Raw genomic sequence first — 18,013 nt, forward strand, 5'->3', positions numbered from 1 at the left:
CTTTGTAGAATTCATAGTATTAGCTCTCAGCTCAGGGTTTCATTGCTTTTGCATTTGACTTGTGAGGGACATCTAGTAACAACTAGTGGAACTGCAGCTTGATGTAATGATTTCAATGCTTTTGCATTTGACTCTTGAGGGACATCCAGTAACGACTAGTGGAACTACGGCTTGATTCAATGCTTTTGCATTTGACTTGACTTGTGAGGGACACCTAGTCACGTCGAGTTGAACTGCAGGTCTTTGTAGAATTATTCTGATATTGGATACTATAATATCCACTGCCCACTGCTAATCTTGTCCCATAAAACTTTGCAGAGCCTTTGGTTGGGATTGTATTTTTGCCCATAATAACTGTGCTTGGGATCGTCCTAATAGGATGGGACTACCACTGAATCGTTCAGCAAGATGTGCCCTTTGTTTTCAAGGCAATCTGCTTGGTTCTCTCCCTAGGTTAGGGAGGATCCCAAAATCATCACCTCTCTCACTTCTTGCTAAATTTTCATTTTCACTATGGTGAAATGACATATGCATTTTAGCATGTAAAGACAGATATACTTGTTTTTTTACCAAAATATAAGAGGTCTCTGTTGATGGAGCGAAGTTGACTGACTTTTTGTTCAACTTAGTGGAATCTGCAAAGTTGTACTCCGCCAACGACACCCACCCTTAGTAATAGAGAGAAGTAATAGAGAGAAACTGCTGCGCCAGCTCGAGACTCGTTTGATATTTGACCTGGACATTAAGACTCCTAAAGGGCTGAACAAGAATGAAGATTTGCATAATTATTTATAATAGTAATTCACTTCAATGTACATCTATGTATTATGAGAGATATTTATGTAGTTTTTTTGATACTTATACAATTTACTCCATATTTATCCCACCATGTATTTTAGCTTAATTTCTACAACACAAAAACATGTTTATAAAATAAAAAGCTACTGTTTTTTAATAAAAATTATACAATAAATATTAAAAGTCCACTGCAGCGTGCCACACAGGTTTGCACTATTTTTGCACATTAGCACTTTCATAGTCAACTTGTACTTTAATATTTATTAAGCACATTAGCACTTTATTCTATCAGATATTATGTTTACAATATATATTGCTGCTATTAGCGTAAGCGTTTAACCGCCCTTTCTTAAGTTCAAGTGATATTTCTTTTAAATAGGTAGTTTGTTTTATCATTATATGAGATAAACATATCAAAGTATATTGCTCAAGGCATTCATGCGTATATAATTAATGCAGTCAATCCTGGTACTATGGAGATTGAATATAGTCTGCATATTGAGTTTCAGCATGAATTATAATGGTTAAAAGTTATGTTTTAACTCAATTCATTATTGTGAACTTTTTAATATCCGCCCCAAAAAGACAGGCGGAAAGGGAGACTGTAATCCCTATGGCTGTGCCTGCCCAGCACCGCCGCAATGTTGCCCTGGTTCCGGGTTCCACAAGGCAGGCGTAAAAGGACCGCCATGCAGAACCATGGCAGACAAACCATTGGGATTCCCACACCCATCCTAATTTGGCAGTGGGCATTTTCTGTATGATGGCGGAAGGACCGTTAGCACGGCGGTCCTTCCGCCATTATAACGAGCCCCAATGTGCTGCTCTGGACACATCACTTGTGAGTAACCTGTCACAGGCTGCTTTATAGACTCCTTAGTCCTTGGAGCTGAAGTTGTTGAGCCATAATTGAGCAAAGGACAGGATTTCTTAACAGGAGCCATTATGATACCTTGTTCTTCATCATTTTGGATACTTAATGATTGAATCACTTGATTTCCCATATTTACCTTTCTTAAAAGAGAACTCCCCTTTTTATGCAAATCAAAAGAGTTTATATTGGCCACAGTGTGCTTTGTTGCCTCCGGGTCAGGGGAGAGTTGAGGAGCCATACTTTCAGTTTACCCCTCCACTCTGGGCAGAACAAATAGGGCGCTCGGTACAAAATTCAAAACACCTTGAAGGTGTGGGGAGGCCACAGAGGGGAAAAGAGGATCAACTGATGTTGCCCCAATGACAATGGACAGTTAATGCTCAGATGTAACGTCTGCCAGGGCAGATAATCAATAAAGAGGCATCACCGAAAATATTTGTTGCGCTAGTCGTTAGATGACAACATGTCCCTGTAATCTCAAAATATGCAATTGGCGCATGGTATATATTAACAAATCACACCATTGACAAGTAATGAATGTTCCTCAACAGCATGTCAGTAGGCACATTAGTGTGCATACAAACAATGTGATGATTAGTCAACTGTTTGGTGTACAAGCTGTGAATACTACTTAGCTGACACAAAGCTTGCGGGATGCACTACAATGACCATATCCTATCTGACCCACAAGTGACCAAGAACTGACTGCAGAGGACAACACCTGCAGAGCCAGTCTGCCTTCCCCCTCGGAACATCGAATCTCGGATGTTGACTCCCAGGATTCTTTGGACGAGGAGCTCAAAGCGGGCCCATCTGGTGTTCCAGGGCGCAACAGGTCCCCGGACCCCATTGTCCCCCCGTCACATCCGCTGCAACAACAACCTCTCTGCAGACCCCTGCTGTTATGGCCTGTGCATCCTCCACCACCACCACCACCAGTGCTGCCTGCACCACTCTCCCTATCACAGAGGATGACCACCCCACACCAACAACTGAGGAGGGCAGGGAGAGGATTCGGGGCGCACAGCGGTGAAGCAACAGGTCCTTGGCAGAAGGGCAGGTGGGAGGGGCAGGGTCAGTCAGAGACAACAAGAGCCTGGGGCTGAAGCCCTGGACAACATCACCAGAGTCCTTTGGGCCTATAAACGGGCCCAGGGACGAACGGGCTGGTCAGAAGAAGATTCCCGTGAGCTCCTCCTGCTGATGAGGTACATCGATACCCACATGGGTTAAATCATGGACCTCTTGGGCAGCTAGTGGCAGTACTGAGAACAGGCCTGTAACACAGCCAACACCTCCCACTCCCACTGTTGGTCCGCAGAATGACAGTTAAACATCCTCCCCTGCTGCCACGGAGAGGGGCGAGTCCTCAGACCCCACTTGCCCAACAGCAGAGGACCCCCCTGCCAAGCGACAAAGGGGCCATCCCAAGAAATCCCTGCGAGTAACCCGTGGCAAAGCACATGCTGTATAGCCTCTTTTGGACTGTCCTTACCTACAATGCCTTGTGAATGGCATCTGTCTGTTGGACTGGGTCACCACATCAATGTGGTGACTACTCCATTCTCCCATTTACCATAAAAGTCAACTCACAGCTTCAAGAATCACCTCAATGTTAATGTTCACTACCTCACATGTCACCACTGTAAATAAATAATCCTTACACACACGCCATTATTTCTGATCCATAATTTATTCCAGGATGTGCAGTCTCCACCATGATTACAATGTACAAGGAGTATTGGATGTATGTAGGCAAGGAGATGCTAAAGGGACCTAGGAAAACACAACAGAACAATACTCACTAGTCTGGGCGTGGCATCACAGATATCACACAACACTAACCATCAATCCAATCCATCATGCACACATCACAATGAGTAACAGTACTAACATACATAACCTATAGATGTACAAAACTACCCTGTCCAAGTAGTATTGTCAGCCACCACTGGGTCAACACCTGTCTGCAGTCGCAAAGCTCACATATACCCTGACAACAACAGCAACATCATCATACAATGGGTCCGTTGTACATCGTCACTCACCTTCCAGTGAAGTAGCGGGTAATGAGCTGTTGAGGCAGGTTGACATCTTCCCCCTCTCAACTATCCTCATCACTGGACATGGGTTTGTTTGCAGGCGGGGGCCTTGGCTGCTCATCTGCATCCAGGAGTAGGGGGATTTCCTTGCGAATGTCCAGATTGTGGTATATGCAGCATGCCACCACAATCTGACACCAGGCCTGGGCGGTAAATTCGGTTCCGCTTGAGGAATTTGTGTAAATTCGCGTTTTGCGGAGTACGCGAAATTGCCCAAAATTCTGCGTTCTGCGACTTCGCAAACTTTTTTCCTTGTTCGCGTTCCCAAATTGCGTGTTCGCAAGATATTTCCCCCGATCATGCAAATAGCGATTGAGAACAGGAAAAAAGCATCGCAAACAAGCAATTCCGTGTGTTAGAGGAATTTCTGCTTGTTCGCAGAGATTTTTTACAGTTTTGTGGAGATTTGCGACACACCTTCCTGGACAAGTACATCAGTGTACCTTCGGTCTTGTCCAGGCAGCAAAATCATGACTTCAGGAGACCAAAAGTGTGCTCCACCATACGACGTGTCCTCCCATGGGTATCATTGTAGCGTACGTCAGCTGGTGTCCTGGCATTCGGAAGTGGGCTCAGCAACCAAGGACGGTTAGGATATGCAGAGTCACCTAGGTGTGAGAAACACAGAGAGACCTTTTTCAATATGCATACTCACCCACAATCCATGCATGCTCAGGAAGCAGATTACCTATCAGCTGTGGTACAATGCTGTTACGCATGATGTATGAGTCATGTGTTTAGCCTGGAAATTTTGCACACACATACGAGATAATCATATCCACCTGGCATACCACTTGTACATTTATGGAGTGGAAATGTTTACGATTTCTGTAGATGTGCTCCCGGGCTTGTGGTGGAACAAGTCCAACATGTGTGCAATCAATGGCACCAACAACATGGGGGATGTGTCCAAGGGCATAAAAATCTCCTTTCACAGCTGCCAATTCACCCCTCTTGGGGAAATGGATATATCTGTCCTTGTAGTTCATCATAGCGGACAGTACATCATGCAGCACCATGCTGAACATAGGTTGCGACATCCCACCTGCGCTGGCCACCGTGTTCTGGAATGATCCAGTCGCCATCACCTTCATTGTTGGGGTAAAAGCACCCGGATATGTCCTGCGAGGCTACAGGTGGGGATCCAACATAGCACATAGGTTTTTAGGGTGGCTCTATCCAGACGGAATTTCCGGATGATCTCCTCATTCTCCATGTCTGCCAGCACAGTGAAGAGACAATGCAGATTTTGTCTCCTCCTAGTTGAGATCAAAATGGTAATGAATACACCATGAGATGTGTACAACATCGTACGTTTTGAGTGACACAACGCCAACAATGACTGTTATCACATTTGAGTCACAGACCAGCTTATATGTCGGGACACCTTTTGCTACACAACTTGTACACTTGTCCTCTTTCACACAGAAAGTATCTCAGAAACAACATCTGACTATCACAATGCACAAAGGGACATGGCCACATCTAGCATGAGCAGGCCCGGGAGTATCTCATTCAGCATATTTGTGAAACTGCTATACCACTGTCTCATACCGAGCTGCTGTACATGCCACACATTCATGCGTAAGTTGAACATGGCACACATCAACAACACAATGACAACAGGCTGTGTGTAAACAACAAGTGTGTGCATTAGCCAAGAAAGGTAGACCGTCAAATTTGCACATTGTACATTGGGACATACAGCACTCAGATTTTCCAAACACTTTCACACTTGGCATGTATACCCATTGGAGAGTCTATTACAACACTGTTCTGTGTACATGCCTATCAATATCACAATTAACATGTGAGGGAGTACATGCCAAAGTCCCAAATCACATACACAAACATGGCATGTGTAGTCAGCCGTGGGGTAAATGTCACATAGGCATTGTGTACACAATGATGTGACATTAATCTTGTGGCCACTGTGCACTGTTGATAACTATCCATTGGCCATTGACACAGCATCATGTATTCATAGGTGCTGTCAGAGTGCCCTGCCGCCCAAATCCCGATCACCCATGTGAATGTATGTCACACAAATCGTGGTAGTTACCATTCAACACCAGCAGTGTATCACCACCAATCTCCAAAACACAAGTGCGGCAGTGATATCCATAGAGACATGCCCACATGGTGGTTGGCATGCTCCACCACCCAAACTGCGGTGACTCATATGAATGTAGGGCGCACAAATTGCAGTATCTCCCGCCTGGCACCAGCAGTGTGTCACTGCCATGGAGCATGCCCTTACATCCAATGTGAACCGCAGTAGACTAATGCAAATTTGAAAATTGTGGTAGCCGTGCTCCGTCACCGCAGAGCCGGTCATAGGATGCATTTGAAAAAGGCCGACCTGGACCGCCAATTGCAGCAGCCCCCAGGGGGCTATATCTGTGTGGGAAAGAGCCCGACATTTCCACAGCTCACAGTGCCTGCTGCCTGAGACCCCTCACCTGCTACTGCCTCCAGGGACTGCTGCCTGAGACCCCTCACTACCCACTGCTGCTGATGCTGTCAACTGGTCACAGTGATTTCGAGGACTGAGAAGATCCGTGCCAGTCCCTTCATCGGCGAGGAGCTGGAGGTCCTGGTGGATGAGGTGCTCGCACAGTATCCAAGGCTATATGGTGCCCCAAATCGTGGTAAGTCTTCAGCAGTGTGAGTGACAGTGCAGCAGGGGGTAGACATGTAGTTGGTCAGATGCGGTTTGTGCCTGAGAGTATGGGGTTGTCATGCACTGCCTAACAAGCTGTCTCCAGGGGTAAGGGGGTGTACCCTATTTCACATGTTTCCATGCCTGCACATCAAAATTTGAGGGAGATGTATTGTCTTGTCAGCCATACAGTGATGCAGCCAGTTGGTAATACATGAGGCAGGACAGTGATTGCTTGTGTGAATGGCTGTGTGGGTCCCTGTTGTCCATTTCAGTGTGAGCCCACCTGCCCTGTCAATGCCCAAAATGACAAGGACACATCACTGAACATACAGAGTGAGTGTCACATGTGTCTTTTGTCATTACTCTCCATCAATGAGCCATCTGAGCCCTGTAGATTGCACATGACAGGCCGTGTGAGAAGGGTCTGGGGTTTGTGAGATCATGTCCCTCAATGTGACATACATGACACAGTGAGCCAATCACAGGGCAAGGACAGTGAGGGCTGCACAGTGTTGGACACAGTGAGTCTAGCCACCAACACATGTTGATATGTAATGTATGTCTTGCTTTACCTAAAAATGGACAGTAGATGTGGGCAGACTACCCATAGTTTCTGTGCTGGCATCCTGCATGTGTATGAGATGATCAGGTACTGTGTCCCCCCTCACACCTGCATGCATTTACGTGTGATTCTCCCATGATGATGTACCATGTGAGATGCATTATTGTCTCTGAAAGACATATCCGGGGATTTGGTATGAGTCTGTATCATGCTACTTGTCAGAGAGATTTTGGTACATAACCCTGTGTCACTGATGTTTTCCACCTCTTGTCTCCCAGGCCTGCAGCTCAAATTCCACCAGTGTTAGACCGTGTGGAGGGCCATTGCATGCAAGGTGCATGCTCTGGGTGTCTCCAACCGACGTCGCACCCACTCTCAAAAGAGGTTTGATGACATCTGCCGACTGAGCAAGAACGTGGCTGAGATGACGCTAGGGCTGCTCCTTCGGACTGGCAGGTTGGTGCGGCGGAGCATGACACCACTGATGGCCCGCATCCTGGCCATGACACAGCCTGAGTTAAATGCACTTTTGAAGTAGCTTCTGTAGCAAGCTAGGGGTGAATATTCTTGGAAGGGTGACTTTGGCTGTGTGTGTCTGCATGTGTTCGCATCCTGTGCCAGTGCTGGGCAATTTTATATTGGTAGTGTGAGGCAGAGTCTTGTAAGCGGCCTCCATGTTGGGTACAGCTGTCCTGCATTTGCACTACCTGTACTTCTTAATGTCCTTTGAGTAAAGGGCATTGACATTGCATTAATAGTCGTGGGCTTCAGGTCACATCAGCATTGGGTCAGTTTAGGTAATCCCATGTAAGGGCACAGCAGCGTGCAGATTCTGAGTGTGGTTTCATCAATGCGTGCATTGCCTGGCCTCAGTATGTGGATGTTTAGGCATCTGACACCAATGTGCAACAGTACTGGTGCCCCACAGTACAACATGGTGTATGGCATGAGCTCATGGCAAGTGTGGACTGTTATGTTGTTGTCTGTATCTGCGTTGTCCCCTTATACTCCACTCAGATATGGCAGTGGCAATATGTGGTGGGGTACATCTTTGCCCACTTTGGGGCCCTAGGTGTGCTCAGTGCTATTTGTGTGTATGGTTTAACGCAGCCCTAGAAAAGATAGTGAGCTGTGTGGGCATCACATGGCTGACTTGTGCCCCATTAGCTTGTTGACAGGCAAAGGTTGTAGTCAAGAATTGAGGTTGCATAATGTTTTTGCACAGGATGCTGTGTAACAGGGAAATCTCATCATCTTTAGTGATGCTGGGCTTGCATATGCATGTTCTGTTGATGCCAATGAACTGACTCTACATCTCTCTCCCATGCATGGAAGGACAAGGTATTGACACCAGTGGTGAGGCATCAAGCACAACTGCTGCACACGAGCAAAGTGACACAGATGTGACTAGTGCCTCGGAGGGGGACCGGAGTCTGCTTGAGGAATCACAGCCAGAGACGCAGAGCACAAAGTCATCAGACGCCAGTGGTGATGCATCTATGTTGGCAGGCACAGGGAATGGGGACTCTGCCTCCTCTTCCATCATACGGTGTACAGTGCCCTCCCTCCCACCTAAATCCACTGGTGCTGCCCGTGTATGCACCAGTAAGAAGGGAAGAGTGTCCTTCACCCCAGGCACCGCTGCCCCTGTCCCTCCTGCTGCCATCAGTGCAGAGTCTGTGGACCTTTTGTCCCAGCTGTATGTGTGCTAGACAGCTCTCCTCAATGCCTTTGTAGATCACAACAAAAAGTTGGCACAGGAATTGCTTTCATGGAGGGCATTCATTCAGACGCCAGTGGGCTACACCGGACTGTCCAGTCTTTGTCCTTCACTGTGACGGCAGCCCTTCAACTGGTACAATCTCAGGGTCCAGGTCCAGTCCATTTGTGTACCCCCCTGCAGGTGGCCATATCTGATGATAGTGACCACACACCACAGACCTCAAGAGCTGGATACAGTACACGCAGCACACAGCAGCAGCAGCCCAAGAGGTCCAGGGCACAGAAACCATCCCCACAGAAAACTAAAGCCATAAGTGTCTCGCAGAGACAAGCAGACAGTTTCCATGCCTGCTGAGAAGGTGGTGCCTGCTAAGAGTACACATAAGAAGAGCTCCAAGGCAGATTCACCCACAACTTCTACTCCCATCCAAAACCCTGTGAAGTAGGGTAAGGAAGTCACTGTAGGGGGTACACCTAGTAAACAAGAGATAGAGTGGCATAGGAAAGGCAAGGCAAAGCTTCTTGCTGGATCCAGCATGTCCTCAGAGGGAGGGGCACCTCCTGCACCAGATGCAGCTTTGGTGGTGAGTTTGCCTGTTGTGTCCACACCACTTTCCATCAATCCCCAGACAGAGAAGCCATTTTGACTCCCAAAGAAGTGGAAAGGCACCCCTCCACAATCTCCCACCCACAGTGTCTCACGGCAGCATGACTCTACCTCCACGTGCCACTATACCACCTGGTCCAAGCAGCCCTTCAGCTTCCCAGGCCACTGATGCCCCAGCCTCATGCAACTACTCTGTACATTGGACTGCCCACTGGCCTTGATGTGTGCCCCTTACCTGTGCAGCTTCTCATGGACATACTTTGCACTTTGCACTGGCCACTGGCCTTGCTTTTGTCAAATGTTGGTGCCTATCTGTGTCATGTCTGGATAAAAAGAAGTTACTCCATTTGTCTGCCTTGTCAGTGTCCTTGCTAAATAAAAGGTTTTCTGTATGGGTATGGTTTACTGTGACGCATGTACTATATGCCATTTCACCATTGCCTATGGCTTGTTTCCTCTGATCCTGTTGTATACACTTTGGGGTTCCAGACTAGTGCATCTGTGGGTGTTGGTTTAGCTGTATGTGTGTTTGCTGAAGGACTGCTTGACTTCCTGTGTGTGGTGTTGTATGTGTGCTGTTTTGCTTGTTGTTGTGGGTATTCATGGTATGTCACTCATATCTGTGTGGGACTGGTATGCTTGTTGTGCACACACTGCTTGTTGTGCATGTATTGCTGTGAGTGTAAGTAGCCTTGCCCTTGTCTGGTGGGCATCCCCTGATTTGCTGCTGTGTTAACTATGTGATTTCCTGGCATGTGCATCTGTTGTGTGTCTGATGTGGCTGTGTGCAGTGTTTGGGCTGTGTTGTCTCTTGCAGTTGACAGGTGCTCTGTGTGTGGTTTTGTATTTGCATGCCAGTGCGTGTGTTTTGTTGGTGTGTTTCATTCAGATGTGTTTTGCCAGTGTGTGGTGCCTTACTTGTGTGTCTGTCACATGTACTTAGGTCCATTGTAGTTCCTGTGGTTGTGTTTGGTGTGTCCTTGGTGTTTCCTCCTCTCATAATTGAACTGTCTCTTGTCACTCTTGTGCATGTGCATGCATGTGGTGTCTGTGCATGGGTCCTGACTGATGGACTGTGGAGGGTGGAGGTGTGGCCCTGTGGTCTTTGCGCACTGCCCATGCCTGGCAGCGGCCCTGCCTTCTGCATTGTGAGCATGTTTTCAAGCGGCTTCACTGCTGCGGTGACGTGACCGAGACATTATTTCAAAATCACGGTACATTTGTGACCCAGAAGCGGACGGTGATTTGGTGGCAGGTAGGACCTGTGTGGGTACACTTGTGGATGTGTTCCTGTCTCCACCAGGGTGTCTGGTGTGGCCAGGGACACCATATCAGCCTATGAGTTGTGTGATGAGGTTGTGTGCGGGATTGTGTGTTTGCGTACCTGCAGCATCGTCTGTGATGGTCCATCAGGTACAGAACCGGGAAGACATGTAGAGTTGGGTCCATTGTGGCCGGGACCGGGTGGAAGGGACCGGCACTCTGGTTTTGCGCTCCCCGGTCGTGCTTCTGCCGTCTCTGGTTGGTTGGTTTCCCCGCTGTGATGCGACTGGATGTTTGGGGCATCCTGATTTGTACGGCGGATGGAACGTCATTCCGCACAGCGGTGAATCTCCATCGGCCCACACCGCTGCGGTGGCGGGCGCACTTAGATGGCAGTGCGCCTCGCACTGCAGCGGACGGGAAATAGGCTATGTTTGGCCATACTAATATGGCAGGCATGAGGACTGCTGCTGGAATGCGGAAAAAAGCATTTTCCACCACCGCCAGCAGCGCAGTAGTGACTCCATCCGCCATCATATTAGATCCCCTATATTTGGGACCAAAGACTATCAGTATATAGGGACAGCATAACACCTCAGTATTTATGAGCCCAAGTTCTAGCTATAGTGCCTCACTTGCCCTCCTAACCATACCAGATAAATGGTGGCCATCTTTTCTCAAACAAGATCCCCAATTTTTGGAAACCAGATAAAAACTGGAAGAGCAACTCCTAAAGTCAAAGCCAGAGAGTCAGGCAAGTGCTTGCATGTATTGGTGTCACTGAACTTTTGTAGGTCCTGCAAGACAGCACAATGGTTATCTACATCAAAGTTTGCAGCAGCTGCCAAACATCTGGACCACCAAAGTCTGGAACATACATTCTGATGGCAAAAAGTACCCTGTAAGGGGTTCACCCACCCAGAGAACTTTTGGGGAGGTTATTTAATGTTTGTTGAACCCCATAGAGATGGCTCAACCAACCAGGCCCTGTATCTAACACTCTAGCTGTTAAAGACTGCTTAAGTCATTCTCTTTCACAAAATGAGACGTAAATTTCCCACAAGTGCAATTCCCAAATTGAGGGCAAGACCTGCACCAACTTCATTATATATCTGTTTGAGGACGTTCAGCAGAAGGGCCATCGAGGGAGTGCATTGACAAAGACTGTAAACTTTGGCAAAAATAGTCCCCCAGGTATTGCAGTCAGCTATATTGGAAACCAGACCATTGGACAAGCACATAGTAAGGATTCTGTGCTTATCTTGCGGTCCCATTAGTGGAAAGACTGCTTTAAGTAGATTGAGTTTTTGGGCTATCCAAAATGGAATTTCTTAATGATTGGTGGGTCATTTACCCATAACTAAATTAACAACTACAGGACTGATCACGGGTCTAGCAGGCTGTGGAGCCTGTACTTATAAGCCAATCGTGGCCAGACCAGCCAATAAAGTACGGGAAATGAACTCTGTAAGATGACAATATAAGCCGAATAAAACATTCCACAAAACATGTGTCTGGACCAAATTGAGTGCATTTAAATCTTAAAATGGTTTTTACCCAGCCAATGTCAGCTAGGTGGCCCCATCATTACCTAAAGCGCCCATTCGAACATTTCCAAGGACATGTGAAAGAGCACCATTAAACCAGGTCTGGTGGTACCAAACCATAAGCGAAACTTCAAGAATTGCATACAGATGATATGCTGCTGGTGCATTCAGCACGGTATACTAATGAAAAGTTTTATCATTAGCATCTACTTCCGGAAATGTGACCCAAGAATAAAAGTCCAGAAAGTGGTACGCTGGGTCCGCTTCAACTACAAAAGTCACAGAAGCTCCCACATTAGGGACTACATGTTGAAGCAAATGTTGAGTAACTGCTGAGCCGCAATTAACATTAATAACCACAAGATGAGCCATAGCTAACTAGGAAAGGATTCAAAAGGCAGTACAATGTGGGAATAAAGAAAAACCTTTTAATATTCAAGCTTGAAAAACCAACAGAAATAGGGGTTACCCAATAACTGTAAAGGAGAAACCCCCAACACCATGAACGTCTCTGGGAAAAGGTGCGAGAGTATTGCGAATAATTTCAAGCACTACCGGGGTTAGCGCAATCAAGTACCAGACCAAACGTTGGCAGCACCATGTTGCAGTGATTCTGCTCTAGAACAGACCTATGCTTGGGACCATAGAACAACAGTATGTAGGGACTGAGTCACCATACTATCTCCGTATCCCTGAGCCAAAGTCTAACTAGCTATTGCCTTACTTGCCCTCCTAACCATACCAGAGAAAAAAGTTAATTGGTACCCCCAGAACACAACTCTCTTGACCCTCTCAGGGATCATGGTAACATGACACACCCTATCGCTCTCTCACTTGTACTTGATCCACAATTAGGAAACAGATGAATAATAAAAATACTGTTAGCAATAATCCATATACCATGAAAAGCCTTGCCTTTCTATAGGACAAAGTAACCTAACCTCCTCAGCTGCTACTAAAGCTAAGTGATTATATGAAAGATCTCGGGATTATGGGCAGACCCCATACCTTAGCATATACAGATTGACGCTCTACATCTCAGCAGATGCAGTGCGTTTGTCTCAGAACTCTTGCTTCATGTGTCTGTTTGTATCTCATGTTCTCATCTATATGACAGAATGTGTGTGCAAATAAACAACAGCTGCATTCTTGTCTTATATCTAGGTGCTCCACCGGGGCGTTACTTGGGGAATGCATTGCAATAGTTTGCGGTATAAAGCTGTGCATTGTAAAAGATCTTTCAGCATAGAAAATGCGTGGTAATTGTACATGGAGTAATGCATGGGGGGTAAAGGATGTCTCCCCACTACAGCATTTAGAGACAACAGACTTTAGCATTCAAGAGAAGCACTGAGAGAGAGAAAAATATTGATACTGTACTTATTATGTACCTACATCTGGAAATGTTATTATTTGTTTCCATACTATTTAGACTCAGACCAAGTAGGTGAAGAAATCGCAGCAACAGGATCTTCTCTGTAGATCTCCACCAGTGCAAAACAGCATAACAGTCTTTATTGGTGCTCAACTTTATTTACAAAATATGTACATTCTTTTTAAAGCTTCCCTAGTCCTACTCTGCGTTCTTCAAGTTGCAATCCAAAATGTATTCTTCTTCCACTTGGGCCTAGATATTCTTCTTTAAACAACACAACAAAGTTCATTCATCATCTCAAACGAAATGGGGACCAAGTTCATTATTAGTCATCTCCAATATCATTATTCTAAGTCCATCAACAAGCACAGGAGACTCTTCCAGATTTAGATAGGGAAATTCAGTCTCATTCTGCACTACGTTTCTCAAAGCACTCAGTCTTGTCAGGAAAGGTAGTGCAAATGTAGAGATAGGAAAGATAAAGTTCCGAAATTTCAGTTGAATCTCCACTATTATTATTTAACAATTTCTGGATGTCCCTTTTGTTGTCATAAGTATTGAGATTAGTCCACTCAGGAGAAGAGTACCTCTGACAAGGCACCATCGATTTTTTAGATCTTCTGAGATCTGATCTTTCCTTTTAGTTTCCACTCAGCTTTGATTCACCAGATGTCCCAGTTATGGGTGCAAGAGTTTGTTCAGTGGATAATGTGCCTTTCTTTACTCTTTAGCCAGGTTTTTTCAACCACTACTCATGATCCCACAGCACTAGTTCCTTCATTAGGGTCAGAATCTGACTCGTTCAACACCACAACATCAGCTTCTTCCACTTCAGATTCAGCTTCAGATTCATTGAGGCCCCTCAGGTTATTCAAGTGCTGTATCATGCTTTATCTGCTCCCCTACAGCTGGCCTTTTGACCACTGCTGGCATCTCTTCTTTGAGAAGTGCTGTTATTCATTCAAGGGGACACGGGGTTCCACAAGTATGGGATGTGTGCACCCAATTAGAAAGACCACCGAAGTTCACCGCAGACCTAGTAACCAACATCAGCTGGTACACACCACACCAACAGGGTTCAAGATAATTCTTTCATACATTCTTCTTCACCACAATCCAGTCACCTGGACTAAGGTCATGGCACTACTGCTGGACTAAGGTCATGGCACTACTGCTTATGTGGCGGTACTGTTGCCGCTTCAACCTTTTGAGACACAGAACAAATCACGTCAGCCAATCCTTTACAGTAATTGAGCACTAAAACGTCTGTGATGTTTACAAGCATATTTGCAGGCACAGCATGCAATCGCCTAGCCCTTCCCATGACGATCTATTGGGGCAACAATCCTGTCTTTCGACACTTTGAAGATTCATCAGCACAAAGGGCAAAGCATCAGGCAATTTCAGAAATGTTGAAGCACACACTTTAGCCAATCTGGCTTTTAAAGTACTGTTAACCTGTTAAACAATACCTGAAGCTTCTGCTAACTACAATGTAATCTCTGCTCCACCTGGAACGCTGCACATAGCATTCTAAAACCCTAAGTATTAAAATGAATGCATCGGTCTGACTATAAAGGGATTGGAAATCCAAATCTCTGAATGAGTTCCCTCAACAACAGCTTAGCTACAGTGAGGCTGTCACATCTCCTAGTCGGGGAAGCTTCCACCCAAGAAGAAAAGATGTACACCACCCCTAGAATGTACCTCTATCCACTGCACACTGGTATTTCAATAAAATCTAGTTGCATCCTCCTAAAAAGACCTCCAGATGTTCCTATGAGTCAGCGTAACTGCAGTTTGCTATCCTACATTTATTTGCTGGCAAACCTGTATAAACAACCTTACCATGACATCGCTTCCGACATGCATCAACCCATGGTAGTATTTCACCATTGTTGCCAAAAAACTATTAGGCAAAAGGGGTCGACTATCTCCAGATATCATTTACACTTTTCATACATCCTGCTCTGATCCAACCTTGCTGTTCCTCCTCAGACTTCCTCCTGCAATCTCTTTCCTTCCTCCCATGTATCAGCAATTGTCATCAAAAGTTAGAAATTGATTCCATCATCTCCCTGATTTCGATATCCACCATTGAAAGTGCAAATGTTTAATGCACAATAACATGCAACTTCATCTTCATAGTGATTTCCAACTGTTACGAAATAATTTCCTTTACAATATTTGCATAACATTTAGCAACATCAACGTAGGATAGCATTTGCAATGCCCCTTACAGTGTTCTCACATTTTCTCCATTGCAGTTCGGGGATCCTGATGATCTCATGCATCCCCTTTGAGACCGTAGCTGTCCGAAATCATGAACAACACCAAAACCATACTGGCTAACGGTGAATACTGTTACTCTCTACTGGTATGAAACACAGCAGGCTCTAGTAGGAGCAATCAGTTCTGCCACCTGTGTGGAGAATACTCTTTAAAGCCTGGCAGCTTCCACCACTCCTGTGACAGTACAGACAACAGAAGCAGCCCTCAGATTTCCCTCATTGTCTCTGAGGCTCTACAAACAGGGTGTAATCAGATTCATACAATGGCTCATCCAGACGTGGCTTGGTGCATAGTTCAGTGACATCGTGACAGTCATGCTCTATTTCAATCTCACATGCATCACACTCAGGTAAAGACATCAAGGGAGCAGGGTTGAATATGGGACATCTCTTCTCATTCACATTCTCTGCAGCCAAAATAGTCTGCTCATACATAGTGAGCCTATGATTAGTTAGGTGCTGAGTACAAGTCCGAATCAGCAATAATTCAGCAGAGTGAGGCACACAGACAGTCATAAGGTAACCCACTACAATCCTCCTGCAACTCTTTATCCTGACCCAACGGATTTGAGACATCCAGGCAACGCTGATGCTACTGTATCTAGAGTAGCTGAGAAGTAGACAACTGACCTAGAGGCACCTCCATGATTCAGAATAATTACTGAAAGTGCACAATCTCCTCTTTCGCTACAAAAGTGCCAAAACGCTTTGTGGTAATCTGGCATTTCTCATGCAGGAGTGAGACAAAGGCATTCTCTCAGCTACAGGAATGCATTCAAGTAATCATTGTCACAGGGCACCACATCTGACAAATCCTTGTATGTCAACCTCTGCAGAGGTTACAGCACACAAGCAAAAGATGGGTATCCACTGGTGACAGCAGCCTACCTTTCCCAGAAACATCCTGAGTTCCAAAACGGATTAATTTGTATGATAGTGATATTCTTTCTTGTGACACCTTTCTCGCACCTTTCAAAATGTGATGTCCTAGATAATGAACTTCTGTCATATAGTATTGCAACTTGTCTGGGGACTCTTTATGTCCATTCTCAGCCAAATGGTTCAGCAGGAAAATTGTATCAGTTTTACCTGCTTTTTGGGTGTTCGATGCAACCAAAAGGTCATCGATATACTGAACCAAAGCAGAATTACATGAGCAGAGACTCAAAAACTTTCTTCAAGAATCGGTTAAAAATGGAAGGACATAGCACCATGTTATAGCACGATTCCCCAGCCTGAAAGCAAATAAAAATTGATTTTCTCCATGGAGGGGAATGGCCTGGCAAAGGTCAATGAAAATGAACAATTCTGCCTCACATGGAATCTGAAACCTAATCACAAAAGGATTCGGTACCATGGGACAGCTAGGAATCACTATATTGTTAATTTTACACAGGTCCTATACTACGTGATAATTCCTGCTTGGCTTCTGTAAGCCCATATTATGTGAGTTACATGGAGTCCCAAGGATCTCAATCATAGTCTCAATCACAAGTGTCTCGGGCATCAGATTGTACTGTGGGGTCCTCAGATATTCAGCATTTGGCTTTATTTGAATATGGACAGGCTCAACTCCTGTAATGAGTCCAATGTCTTTCCCAGAAAAATCCAAAGCCATATCTCTTATAGCGTCTCCAAGATCCAACAACAAGTCTTCCTTATCTAACAGGGGAACTAATGAGACATGCAGATTCTGATTTGCTAACTTAAAAGAAATGTTCTCATCATTTGTTTGAAGCTCAATGTCCCTTGGAGTCCAATAGATGGTACAGTTCAACTTGCACAACAAATCCCGTCTCAAAAAAATCACAGGACTTGAATCACACACCACAAATTGGAACCTCTGCCGTTCTCACAGTAGAGAGGGTAGCACCAGTGTCAATCAGGATAGTGACATTGTGGCAATCTACATCAGCATAAACATATGATCTCCTCTGGTTTACCTTCAAAACTGCACCAGGTGTACAGTCTTCTCCCCCCTCAGGCACCATTATAAAGACTGGTCTAAACTGTATTAATTTGAAGTCTTAAATATGGGGAACTGCTGAAAGGAAATGTTATTATAGGACACAATTTGATTCCCACTCATGTCCATGTTAGATTTACATCTAGAATTGCCTGCAGCTTGCTGTGACATGGGGGGTTGACGAACTTGCATTACAGGACCTTGTGAACCAGCAAAACTTTGAGGTGACAATATTAATCCT

The sequence above is a fragment of the Lissotriton vulgaris genome, chromosome 5 (assembly GCF_964263255.1).
Source record: "Lissotriton vulgaris chromosome 5, aLisVul1.2, whole genome shotgun sequence".
Lineage (NCBI taxonomy): Eukaryota > Metazoa > Chordata > Amphibia > Caudata > Salamandridae > Lissotriton > Lissotriton vulgaris.